Genomic DNA, 14280 nt, shown 5'->3' with positions numbered 1-14280 from the left:
CACTGGCTCCTACAACCCTTTACAATCAACCACAGTAGAAGTGGGGAAACTGCGGCCCAGAGGCAGCTGGGCCCACCCAGGCCACCCTTGGATAGAAGCAGTACCCCCATCACTTGCTGGGGCTCCAAAATGTGGCTGCTGGGGGGCCACTTATTGGGGAAAAGGCAAGGGTGTGGCCCAGGGGCCCTTGGCCAAGTCCTGTCTGAGTCTTGCCTTGCGTGCCGGGAAAGCGTTGGGTGCAGCCAGACCTAAGACCCCAGCCCCGCCCCAGCCCCAACAGCCCATGTTCTCACCCTTGGCACTGCTGACACTTTGGGTGGCACATTCTTTGTCGCAGCGGCTGTCCCCACATTGTGGGGTGTGGGGCAGCGTCCCTGACCTCTACCCACTAGATACACAGCAGCCCCCTGTCCCCAACAGCGAGTCACCAAATCGCCCCTGATTGAGAACCATTGCTCCAAATGGGCCCCCAAACACCGTGATTGGCTCTGCCCGCTGGCGGGTGGGCCACCCTCACATTGGGGGGTCCTCACTGCACTGACCAGACCCCACACTAGTTCCTGAGGGCACTTGGGCTTCCCTTGTCACCCCAAACACCCCTTGGGGGTGTGACTCTACCTGGCAGGGCGAAGGAGCAGCATCACCTCTGAGTCATGGCTTCCCACTCTGCCCTGGAGTTGGGCCAGCAGGATGGGGGCTGGTGTTCGTTCTCTGCCTGCGGAGACAGAAGACCACAAATGGAGTGCCTCCAAACAGCAGAAATCTGTTCTCTCCCAGGCTGGGAGTCCGAAATCAGTCTCACTGGGCAGAAATCAAGGGGTGTGTGGGGCCGTGCTCCCCCGGGGCTCTGGGGAGACTCCTTCCGGCTTCTTCCAGCAGCTGGGGGCTGCTGGTGCTCCCGGGCCTGTGGCCGTGTCCCTCCATCCCTCCCCTGTGGTCTCGTGGCCTCCTCCTGTGTGCGTGGAATCGCCTTCTGCTCCGGGCCAATCTAGGTAGGGAAGGCACCTTCGGAAAGTATAAGGACACTGAAGGACAGACAGGGCCCACACAGAGAGGTCAGGACAACTCCCCGTCTCACAGCCTTAACTCAGTCACAAAGTCGCTTTGCCGTATGAGGCAACCCCCACAGCCTCCAGGCATCGGGATGGGGACAGACTCGAGGACTACTACTTAGTTGGCAACACAGGTGGTGAGCGGTCGACATCCCTGGTCCTGGCTTGACTAAGGGGGAAGAGGTGATAATCTGGCAGATTTGGGAGAAAGGTCGAGGACCACAGCACACTCTGGGATGCACTGAGGCCACCTTGAATCTACCAACCCCTCCTGGGGTCCAGGTTTGGGAGGCCATGCGGGGAGTAGAGTTTCTGCAAGGGCAGGTCTAGTTCAGGGCTCAGGGGAGGCAGAAGATGTGGGCTTAGACGGAAGCAGAACAGAGGGGCTTCAGACCTGGGGAGACCCAGAGGCTGGCCCCCAACATCAGGACCAGCCTCGGGGGGGCCTCTCACTAGGCAGGCTCCATGGCCACCGTCCCAGTGGCTCCGGAACATCTGCTGAAGGTCACAGTCAGCAAGGGTGACCGTGCTTCTACCCTGTGCCCTGGCCCCTTTCAGTTTAATAGAAGTTCCTGGTCCAGCTGTTGTGGGTCCTTCCCAGAGCCATCTGCGTGGGGAGGGGCCTGTGCGCAGCCCGGGCCCGGGGGGGGGGGGGGGGCCTCCCTGCGCCAGTGAGGCCTGAACCAGCCTGTGAAGGCCTTGGCAGTCCCTCCGTGCAGTGCCTTCCAGCATCATTCCTGTCCCTGCCTGCTGGTGCCTCGCTCCTGGCACACCTTCAGCCATCCCTGGGGCTGTCACCCACCCGGAGGCTCAATCGCCACTTGTGAGGGCCCAGGGACCCTGACCAAGGCTCTGGCCCAGGCTCTGGAGCTTCAGGCCCCATGCCCACTGTGCCCCCTTCAGAGCATGTGGGCCCACAGGGAGCTCAGACTCGACACACCAAACCAGGAAGCCAGTTCTAAGGCAGCAAGAAGCTCTCTGGTGTCTGCCGCTCCCCCTTCCCAAATTACTCTCTGCTCTCCCTCCAGCCGCATGGCTCGGCCCTGGGTCCCTCTCTGCCTCCTCGCCGCTGCCACCACCTTGCTCCATTCCACACTCATGACAATGACGAGCCTTGGACAAGCACACCTGGCCCAGCCACAAGCAGCTGGGAGCCCTGGGTCCCGGCGGCCCCCGGAAGAAGCCCACTTCTGTCTCTCCCTGCTCGTCCTGCCCCGGGGCACTTGCCCAGTCCCTGCCCACACCACGGCTGGGTCCCCCGGTAAGGTATTCCCAGCCCAGCCGGGTCTCCAAACCTGTTACACAGAGGAAATCAAAACCGAGACTGTGGCATTTTCAAAATGACATTGGTGTCAGGACAGATCAGCTCCCACAGGATGCGGCTGACGCAGGGGTCAGGGGAAAATGTATTGCCTTAAATGGTTACATTCATAGGAATCCGAATAAATAAAGCAACTAAAGAAGTTAGTAGAGGAGGACTCAGAGTAAGCAGGAAAGCAAGAGAAAGGACACAGGAAAAACTGAAGGAGAAAGGGATACACTGGAACCCAGAAACAACAGGCCTTGGAAAAAAAGATGACAAGTTATTTAGCCAATCAGCGAAGACGGAGGAAGTGTGAATACACAAAAGAAGAAATGAAAATGGGAAAACAACCTAAGGTGTAGAGGAAGTGAAAATTATAAAAGATCACTAACCTTTGCTCAAATAAATTTGGAGATGTTGACAACATATATTACTTTTTAAGACAATATAATTGTAGTACTTGGGACACTTGTAACATTGCTGTTTTTCTGAAACGAATTGGGCATCTTATATTTTTGTTTGCTGAATCTGAGTGTAAATGACCTATGGACCCAAGAAGGGGCAAAGATCGAGACACGTCAAGGGTCATTTAAAACACTGAGGACATTGTCCCGGCTGGGTGGCTCAGTTGGTGGGAGCTTTGTCCTGCGCACCAGAAGTCTGCGGGTTTGTCTCTGGTTGGGGCGCGTGTCTATGTTGTGGGTTCGATCCCCTGTTGGGGAGCGTATGGGAGGCAGCTGATCAACTCTCTCACACGGATGTCTGCCTCTCTGTCTCTCTTTCTCCCTCTCCCCTTCCTTCCTTTCTGAAATCAATAAATGTATCCTCGGGCGAGAAATTTAAAAAAATTTTGAGGGCACTGTGAGGACACTAGCCTACCTGCAGGGCATGTTTAGAAAGTTCCACAGGTGAAGTCTGTCCTGCCCTGAGGACCAGAGACCTCCCCTGCCAGTTGAGCTCCCGAATTGCAGGGAAGGTGATGCCCACGTCCGCCTCATGAAGCCAGCGTAGCACTGACCACAGGCCTGGTGAAGCCGAACACAGGCCACTTGTGCCTGTGAAGCTCACCAAATCACCCCCAAATAAACCACTGAGGAGAGCCCAGCACCGCATGAAAACGGACATGCGCGTCCGCCGCAGCGGCTCCGCAGGAAGGAGGAGAAAGGTCACAGGGCGGTCTCCATAGAGACGGAAGACGCATTTGACAAAAACTAAACAAACATACAAAAAAACAGGCAAAAAAAAGCCCACAATGCTATTCCCCTAAATGTGTTAACCTGAAACTAAAACAGGCCCAGGTGAGAAGCAACACGGGATCCGAAAGCAAACCGCATTCCGGGGGGCACTGCCCCAGGCAGAAACCTGAGCTGTTAAGAGGCGAAGGCAGCTGGGTGTTGGTGGGGAAGGAGCTTTCTTGTTATCATAAGGAACAGGTGTTTGGGATACAAATCCCAGGCCAAGAGTTATTTTGTTCGGTTTTAACGTCCGAAGTTTGAGTGTAAGCCGTGCGAGGCGGCCCCAGGATGGCAGCACCGACCCCACGTTAAAGTGGCTCCGGTTGTATGACTTTCTACACGTGAATGTGTGTCTCGGGACAATAGTAACAGCATCGCTGTGACAACAACGGGGCGCAGACCGTGGGCTGGGTGCTATTCCACTGCTTTGCCCGAGTTAACTTATATAACTCCCCCGAGTGGAGGAGAGCTATAGTTACTCCTGTTTCATAGATGCCAATAAGGAGGTACTAATGCTTCAGGGCCCACGCAGAAGGTGGGCACAGGGTGGATGGTCGGAAAAAATGGGCTCTGGCCCTCCTCCACAGCACACACGCACAAAAACGAACGCGAGGTGCACCGTAGGCGGAAATGGAAAAGTTAAAATAACTGCCTGCACAATTGCTCCAGCATCATTTATGACAAAGGCCTTCATTTCTCAGTGAATCACATTGGTTCCTTTGTAAGAAAAAAACCAGCTGAACGCATCTATCACATCGTAGACACACGATAAGGGTACAGCAGTTCAAACGGCTCCGAGTTCGGGCACAGACCGACCACCACCAGGGAAGAGGTGCAAGTGAGCACGGGGTTCGGTCTCTGCCGAAGGAAGTACCACATCAGTGGGAAAAATGAGTCATTAACAACTGGTATGGGAACGAGTGAGTAGCCATCTGGGGAAATAATAACCCGAGATCCTTATCTTTCTGTTCACACCAAAGTAGATTGCAGTTGGAACAAATATTTTTTAAGAGTTTAAAATGAGCCCATATACCTATTATAAGAAAGCACAAGAATGTTTTATTCATATTCTTAGAGTGAGGAAGTCTACTGTAGGCATGATGTAAAATCAAGGGGTCATAAAAGAAAACAAGTGGATACATTTGAACACATAAAAATTTAAATGTTTATGTGGAAAATATCTTAAAAGACCAAAGAAAAATGTGGGGGGAAATGCTTTCAATAAGCGATATGATACGGGGCTGGCTTTTAAAATACTTAAATATTTAATGTCAAAGACCAAATATCCATTAGAAAGATGGACAGGGATGGGACCCATTAGAACGCAGAGAGCTACAAATGGCTGTTTCAGTATACAAAATACTTGCTCAACTTCACTCGTAAGTATGTGTTGCCAATTACAACAAAAAATGAGATCCCACAGGGACAAAGGAAATAACTCCAGGCCCAGACGGCGTCCTCGGTGAGTTCTCCCAATTACAGAAGAAAAAATTACCAGTCTTACACAAACTCTTTCACCAAACAGCAAAGAGAAAACATTGCTCAACTTTTTACTTATTTATCTTTAAAGATTTATTTATTTATTTGGGGGGAGAAGGGAAGGAAGGGAGAAAGTGAGGGAGAGAAACGTTGATCAGTTGCCTCTCAGAGGCACCCTACCGAGGACCGAACCCACAATTCAGGCCTGTGCCCTGACTGGGAATCGGTGCTCAACCAACTGAGCCACACTGGTCAGGGCTTGCCCAACTTTTTAAATGAGACCAGCAGAAACTTGAGAAGAAAACTCAACAAAGAAGTTTCATAAAGGAATAGTAGAGGGTGATTTTACTTATGCACAAAGATGCAAAACTCCTAAATAAAATATAAGCAAATCAAATGTGAAATGTAAAAAAGAATTCATTATCAACACTTTGGGTTTATTCTGTGAAGGCCAGACTGATGGAACATTTAAAAATAACCGATGTAATTCACTATGTTAGCACACTAACAGAATGAAGAGGGGAAATCACTGACCATCTCAATAAGTGCAGAAAAGCATTTGAATTCTGTTATTTATTGATTTTAGGAAGAATGAGGAAGGGAGGGAGACAGAGAGAGAGAGAGAGAGATGGAGATTGATTTGCTGTTCCACTTACTGATGCATTCATAGGTCGATTCTTGTATATGCTCTGACTGGGAATCAAACCTGAAACCTTGGCGTCCTGGGACCATTCTCTAACCAAATGAGCTACCCAGCCAGGGCCCAGAAAAGCACTTGATAAAATTTCACAATTTTTACTTTCAGTCAAGATGGCAGCATTAGGCCGACATGGTTGCCTCTTTGCACAACCAAATCAAAATTACAACTAAAATATATATCAATCGTCACTCAGAACCATTAGAAATTGAGTTGAGTGGAAGTCTGGCAATTACGGGATTAAAGAAACCACATCCATCCGGGCTGGTAGGAGGGGCACAGACTGGACCTGGCTGGTCCCACACACACATGGTCGATGAAAATGTGGGAGTGCTATCTCAGGAGTGAGGAGTCCCAGGCCCACACGAGGGCCCCCAGCTGGAATTCCAGTGCCAGGAAGGTAAATCCATACAATTTGTGGCTGCGAGGCCCAAGCAGTTCCTCTTAAAGAACCCACACTCCGACTCACCCACTGAGCTCACTCCCTCTGAGCTCCAGCACAGGGGTGGCAGCTTGAAAGGCACCAGTGGTGAGCAGGCAGGGACAGAAGTGTCTGGCACCAAGGGAAGCAGAGGCCATCGTTCCTTTTCGAAATCCTTTCTCCCACAGAGCCAGCAAGCTGGTGCCCTACCTGAGACTCCATCAACCTGGCTAATACTGACCCGCTTTGGAGATCCTCAGAGACCCTGCCCCACCCAATTTAGGGCCCACCCAAGCTGCTTTTCCGTAAGAATGGCTGGTCTTGGCTCAGGCCTCAAACTTCCTAAATCTCCTCAAAGAACAATAGCTGGCCTCAGTGAGCCCCAGACACAGCACTAGCAGCAGCAGGCCGAGATTAACAGCTTGGCTTTGCCTGGGAATCTCCAAGCCCAGCACAAGTAGCAGTCATCTCAGATTGCTTTAGGCAGGGTGCTCTGGGCAAAACACAGGTGGGGGCTGATCTTGCCCTGCACCACCCAGGAAACCCCAGGGCCAGTGTACCCAGTGGACAGCTACAGACCATGTCAGAACACCGCCACCCTGCTCCTGCACAGCTGATCTTCCACTGAGGGCAGAGGTAGGTGGTATGCGGTCACAGACAATCCATAGTTAACTGGCCTGGCTAAATCCCTCCCATTCATCTAAGAACAGCAACCACAGCTTGGCTATAAGAGGAGGGTATACTTAGTTCACACAAAGGGCAGCACCTCAACTACCCAGTTTGGGTGATAGGGAACGCTGTGCTACTGGACCCTATAGGGCACCTATTACATTAGGTCACACTACCAAGACACAGAGTCAAAGCAGCTCCACCGAATACACAGAAACATAGGGAGGAGGCTGCCAAATGAAGAGGCAAAGAACATGGCCCTAACGAAAGGNGGCAACGTGCGGACCCAGTGAGGGCGCAAGGTGGCAAGCTGATCTCGGTCACACATTCGCAGATAAACCAAGCAACGGAGCAAGCAGTGAGACAGACCACGCAGGCCCCAGCGGCAGGAAGCAGCAGAGGGGAACTTCATTGCCCCTCTTTGACCACGCCCCCACATACAGCGTCACAACCCAGCGACTGAGTTGCCCTGCCCTGGTGAACACCTAGGGCTCTGCCCTTCATATGGAACAGGTGGGAACAGTCCAAAATATGGCTCAAGAAGAACTCAAAGCCCCAGAGCCAATAACTCTAAGCAACCAAGAAATAGACAACCTATCAGATGCACCAGTTCAAACACTGGTGATGAGGATGCTCGCAGAACTGGTTGATTTTAGTCACAAATTAGAAGAACAAATGAAGGCTAAATTAATTGAAATGAAGGGAAATGCACAGGAAACCAATAGTGACGGAAAGGAAACTGGGACTCAAATCAAGGGAGTGGACAAGAAGGAAGAAAAAAATGACCAAACAGAAAAATATGAAGAAACAAGAATTCAAAAAAAAATGAGGTGATGCTTAGGAGCCTACAGGACATCTTTAAACATTCTAACATCCGAATTATAGGAGTACCAGAAGGGGAAGAGGAACAGCCACGAGTGAAAAACTTATTTGGACAAATAATAAAGGAGAACTTCCCCAGTCTGGCAAAGGAAATAGACCTCCAGGAAATCCAGGAAGCTCAGAGAGTCCCAAAGAAGTTGGACCCAAGAAGGAACACACCAAGGCACATCATAATTACATTACCCAAGATTAAAATGAAGGAGAGAATCCTAGAAGAGGCAAGAGATAAGGGGACAGTCACCTACAAAGGAGTTCCCATCAGACTGTCAACTGATTTCTCAAAAAAGACTTAACGGGCAAGAAGGGGCTGGAAAGAAGTATTCCAAGTCATGAAATCCAAAGACCTACATCCAAGATTACTCTATCCAGCAAAGCTTTCATTTAGAATGGAAGGGCAGATAAAGTGCTTCTCAGATAAGATCACATTCAAGGAGTTCATCATCACCAAGCCCTTATTATAGGAAATGTTAAAGGGACTTATCTAAGAAAAAGAAGATAAAAAATACGAACAGTGAAAGGACAGCAAACTCACAGTTATTAACAACCACACCTAAAACAAAAGCAAACTAAGAGGACAGCTAGATCAGGAGCAAAACCATAGAAATGAAGATCACATGGAGGGTTAGTAACAGGGAAGTGGGAGGAGGAGAAGGGGGGAGAAGGTACAGAGAATAAATAGCATAGACGGTAGGTAGAAAATAGGTAGGGGGGAGGGCAAGAATAGTATGGGAAATATAGAATCTAAAGAACTTGAGACACGTGGACATAAACTAAAGAGGGGAATGGTGGGGGGTGCAGGGTGGAGGGGAATGAAGGGGGGAGTAGGACAACTGTAATGGCATAATCAATAAAATATATTTTAAAAATTATTCCAGAAAAAAAGAGATAAATGCAAGGAAATAAGTAATATATCAGATACAGAGTTTAATACAGTGTTATAAGGATGCTCAAGGAACTTAGTGAGGACCTCAGCAGCACACAAAAGACCCAGGCAGAAACAGAGGATTCAGGGTACTTCCGGTTCTGGCAGTGGGCAGGCGGCAGTGAGGGTGGAGGTAGTACCAGGCGGACACTTCCCACCCCCAAGCCAGTTCCGAGTGAAGTGGACCTGAGGATGGGCCGAGCTGAGCCAGCTGAGTGGGTGCCGAACCCCTCACCGAGGCCCAGAACATGCTGTCCTCACACTTCCACCCAGTGGACATCAATGAGTTTAACGAGAACAAATACGTGGACTAGCAGGAGGAGGCAGCAGCAGTGGCAGGCAAGCCAGGCCCGGACCCAGCGAGGCGGACAGGCTCCTGCAGCAAGGGGGCATGCTTGGGGCGTTTCGTGCAGCCTTCCGGAACTCTCTGGTCAGCACCAGGAATCGAGCCGTGCAGGAGTGAGCCCGGGCGTGGTGCTGAAAGTACTCGCGTATTTTAAGAGCAGCGAAAGTGAGTGAGCAGGCTCTGCCCTCACTGGACAGAAATGGCCTTGACTTGCTAATGAAGCTCATTGATAAAGGGACTGAGAAGCCCTCGGCAGGCAGCAGCACAGTCCTCCTCCAGTGGGTGTAGTCCATCCAGTGGATGAAGAGGCAGTCGGAGGACCAGGCTCCCTTGTAAGAGTGCTCACAGCAAGAGAGAGAACACGAGAAGACTCATGTCACCTTGGGAAGGATTTTGGATGCACAGGCTGGTGAAGAAGGGATTGACAATGGACCCTCTTCCTAGGAACTGCCAACTATTTCAGGACATGCATCCGCTGAAGTGTATTTTATTTTCAAGGTGGAGGGAGAAATTGTCTTACTATTTCCTAAATCCTTTGCAGGACCTGATCGTTTATGCATTTGTCCACGAATAATGCAGAAATGACATTGTGACTGTCTGCGAGAGTGGCGGGCCACCATTGTTGCTCAGATGCACCTGTGGGCACTACCTGTTTGAAACAGGGGAGGGCTGGTTTGGGCAGGTGCAGATCCAAGGGCGGCCGTGAAGGGGGGAGCTTGTGTATTTGGAGTGGAGCCTCCCCTGCTCCCCGCCGAGGGTTTGCACAGACGTCCCATTCTCCCAGAGAAGGCGGGCTCTCTTGGGTTGGTTGTAAAGAGCCTGCTGCGTCGATAAAGTTCTTGGCTTATTAGTACTAAAAAAAAAAAAAGAAAAGAAAAAATAAACGAAGGATACACTTGTTGAAATACAGGACAATTTACAGGGAAACAACAGTAGAGTGGATGAAGCCAAGAATCAAATCAACGACTTGGAACATAAGGAAGAAAAAACAACCAATGAAAACAAGAAAAAAAGAATCTAAAAAAATGAAGGTAGTATAAGCAGCCTCTGGGACAACTTTAAGAGGTCCAACATTAGCATCATAGGGGTTTCAGAAGGAGAAAAAAAAGAGCAAGAAATTGGACATCTATTTGAAAAATTAATGAAAGAAAATTTCCCTAATTTGGTGAAGGAAATAGACATGCAAGTCCAGGAAGCACAGAGAGTCCCAAACGAGAAGTTTCCTACAGTGAGCTCCCATGAGACCACCAGCTGATTTCTCAAAAGAAACTTGAAGGCTAGAAGGGATTGGCAAGAAATATTCAAGTCATGAAAGGCAGGGACCTACATCCAAGATTGCTCTACCCAGTAAAGCTCTAATTTAGAATCAAAGTGCAGGTAAAGAGCTTCCCAGGCAAGAAAAAAACTAAAGAGTTCATCATCACTAAACCATTATTACATGAAATGTTAAAGGGACTTAAGAAAAAGAAAGTCAAAACTGTGAACAATAAAATGGCAAAAATACAAATCTATCAACAATTGAATCTAAAAAACAAACTAAGCGAACAAGAACAGAGACAGCATCGTGGATGCAAAGAGCATTTTGAGGGTTGCCAGATGGGGTGGGGTAGGGGAATGAGGGAAGAGGTGAGGGGATCGGGAAGTACAAATTGGTATTTTCTGAATAGCCACAGGGATGTAAAGTGAAGTATAGGAAATGGAGAAGCCAAAGAACTTACACCCATGAGCTATGAGCAAGAACAACAGTGGGGGGATTGCCTGAGGGAGTGAGGGTGCTGGGTGGATGGGGGTCAGGGGGGAAACCAGGACAACTGTAACAGAATTACCAATAAAACATAATTTTTAAAAAATTTCCAACTTTCCCTCACAATAAAAATGCTCAGTGGAAGGCAACCGGCTTGGGGTGGTGAACACATTGCACAATATACAGATGATGTGTTATAGAATTGTACACCTGAAACCTATATAATTGTACTAATGCGGTGAATGGCAATATCATCTTTTGGTTCTTGAGTTTGGCAAAGAAAGGATTCGGAGCCAAGAACTTGGCGCTCTCCCTCCCAGGAGCATGCCCACGCCTCTCTTCCCTCTTGAGCCTGCGTCTCCTAAACTCTAAGCGTCCCCATGAGACTCACAACTAGGGGAGCAGTGGGCAGCGGCAGCCCCTCCCGGGCTAACCCCTGAACCTGCCTCCAAGGCCCCTTTTCTCTGAGACAGGACTCAGTGAGCCAAAGCAGCTCCGCCTAGACTCTCTCCCGTTGCTGCTTCTCCCCTGAACCTGTCCTTGTTTCACTGTTTCCAACTTTGATAAGCGCACATTCACCGTCACCTGGACTCGGGCATGAAACCTTTGCCGTGTGACGTCCAGAACCCACACGCTACAGGCTGGCCCCAGGCAGACCCGCTCCAGGCCCAGTTTCTGTCTCGTAACAATCACACTGTCCCACCAAAAGGCTGATCGTCAGTGCATCCTCTAGTTTGGTTTATGACCAAAAGGGAAAATGTCCCAAAAAAGGCAGGTATTCTGTGGAAAGTGAACACAGGGTGATCTAATCGTAAATCCCTAGCTGGGCAGCTCATGACATGTAAGTTCCTCGGTGAAAGGTTTGTGTTTGCCCTGAGCAAGCCCTGCCCAGTGTTTCTGTGCCTCTAGGTTAAGGGATCTTTGAAGTAAGCTGCAACCGCACTCGAGAGAGCACGTCATCTTGTTAACTATTTTATCATCTAAAGCCTGCCTTGTTTTTTCCACCTTCAGGTAATCTTCCTTACCCTCCTTAAATTCTAGAATACCAAAAAGCTACAAAAGTTACTTCTGGAGCATTGGATCATCATTCGTTTGGGCTCAAATGAACTGTATGAACCCCCCTGCAGGCCCTGGCCTGGTAGGTAGGTTGGTTAAAGCGTCATCTCCACACACAAGGTGGCAGGTTTGATCTCGGGTCAGGGCACATACAAGAATCAACCAATGAATGTACCAATAGGTGGAACAGTAAACTGATCTCTCCTCTCTCTCTCTCTCTCTCTCTCTCTCCCTCTCTCTCCTCCTTACCCCTTCTCTCTCTAAAATCAATTTTTAAAAATCCTCGGAGCCAAAAGCTCTGACACAAGAGGAAGTTCATTTAGCAAGTGAAACAAAGTTACAATGTAGAGGAAGAATCGATCCAGCTGCTCACAGAGCTGCCTCGCTTCTTAGAAACAATGTTGCAGAGGCAGAAGGGAGCCAGCTGGGCAGTGGGTGCTCAGGAAACAAGTTGTGGTGTGGGGGTGGGGAGGGAAGGGCTCTTGGAGGCAGGTCCAGGAGGGTTACCCGGGAGGAGCTGCCACGGCTCACCGCTCCCCTGGTTGTACGTCTCGTGGGGACCCTGAGAACCCAGGAGAAAGAAAGGGACATACACACTGAAGGACGGAGGTGCAGGTGTGCTCCAGAGAGAGAGGGGTCCTTTGTCTGAGGGTTTTAAATTTTTTTCTAAAGGCAGGAATTTTAGGGGAGTTCTCAGGGGAGGATCTTAATAGAATACCGTATTTAGCTGTGTATAATGCGCGTCCACGTTTTGGCCCAAACTTCGGGGGAAAAATATCTTTCGTTTTAATTCTTAGTTCAATGATTTGTTTGTTTATTTATTTATATTTAGATACTTATTTTTTGTATTATAAAGGTAACTTAACAGTCATTTTTGAACATATTATGGTACAATACTTTTTTAATAATATATTTTATTGATTATGCCATTACAGTTGTGCCCTTCCCCCACTTCATTCCCCTCCACCCTGCACACCCCCTCCCACCCACATTCCCCCCCTTTAGTTCATGTCCATGCATCATAAATTCTTTAGCTTCTACATTTCCCACACTACTCTTGCCCTCCCCCTGTCTATTTTCTCCCCACCGTCTATACTACTTATTCTCTGTACCTTCTCCCCCACTCTCCTCCTCCCCTGTTGCTAACCCTCCATGTGATCTCCATTTCTGTGCCCCCACTCCTGTTTTAGGTGTCCACTTAGTTTGCTTTTGTTTTAGGTGTCCACTTAGTTTGCTTTTGTTTTAGGTGTGGTTGTTAATAACTGTGAGCTTGCTGTCCTTTCACTGGTCATATTTTTTATCTTCTTTTTCTTAGATAAGTCCCATCCAAGTATTACCAGGCCTGACCCTGCTTAGCTTCTGAGATCAGATGAGATCTCAGAAGCTAAGGGCAGGTTCAGGGTGGTGTGGCCATAGATAAGTCCCTTTAACATTTCATATAATAAGGGCTTGGTGATGATGAACTCCTTGAACTTGACCTTGTCTGAAAAGCACTTTATCTGTCCTTCCATTCTAAATGAAAGCTATGCTGGATAGAGCAATCTTGGCTGTAGGTCCTTGCCTTTCATGACTTGGAGTACTTCTTTCCAGCCCCTTCTTGCCTGCAAGGTCTCTTTTGAGAAATCCGCTGACAGTCTGATGAGAACTCCTTTGTAGGTAACTGTCCCCTTATCTATTGCCTCTTCTAGGATTCTCTCCTTCATTTTAATCTTGGCTAATGTAATTATGATTACATTATTAATCATCATTATGTGTTCATTAATCATCATTATTAACACATCATTATGCCTTGGTGTGTTCCTTCTTGGGCCCAACTTCTTTGGGACTCGCTGAGCTTCCTGGATTTCCTGGAAGTCTATTTCCTTTGCCAGACGGGGGAAGCTCTCCTTTATTATTTGTTCAAATAAGTTTTCCACTCATGGCTGTTTCTTTTCCCCTTCTGGTACCCCTATAATTTGGATGTTGGAATGTTTAAAGATGCCCTGGAGTTTAAGCCTCTCCTAATTTTTTTGAATTCTTGTTTCTTCATTCTTTTCTGTTTGGTTGTTTCTTTCTTCCTTCTGGTCCACTCCATTGATTTGAATCCCAGTTTTCTTCCCATCACTATTGGTTCCCTGTGCATTTTCCTTCATTCCACTTAGTGTAGCCTTCGTTTTTTCATCTAATTTGTGACCAAAATCAACCAGTTCTGTGAGCATCCTGATCACCATCTGATAGATTGGCTATCTCCTGGTTACTCAAAAGTATCATGGTACAAGAAATTTTATATAACAAATAATTACAAAATGCAAGCAGATACAAGGTACCAGAAAGTTTACGTGCTGGTAACAAATTTACAATATTTACCCACCACAGAAGGCCAAGAACTCTGGGTCACTGTCAATACCAGAAGCGTCATCTTGTCCAACTCCTGTGTGGCTTGTGTCTCCACATCCCGGTAAATTTCACCGGCCTCAGCTCCAGCCACAGCATTG

The 14280-nt window shown here is 48.5% G+C and overlaps 1 pseudogene; it reads left to right on the top strand.

The window, feature by feature from the left end:
* The first annotated feature begins 6082 nt into the window (after nt 1-6082).
* On the top strand, nt 6083-9419 carry LOC119001873 (actin-related protein 2/3 complex subunit 5-like protein; annotated as a pseudogene).
* Nucleotides 9420-14280: the final 4861 nt, after the last annotated feature.

Source organism: Sturnira hondurensis, unplaced genomic scaffold (genome assembly GCF_014824575.4).
Source record: "Sturnira hondurensis isolate 20B ecotype Veracruz unplaced genomic scaffold, ASM1482457v3 Scaffold0017254, whole genome shotgun sequence".
Lineage (NCBI taxonomy): Eukaryota > Metazoa > Chordata > Mammalia > Chiroptera > Phyllostomidae > Sturnira > Sturnira hondurensis.
This window is presented reverse-complemented; position numbering and strand designations above follow the sequence as displayed.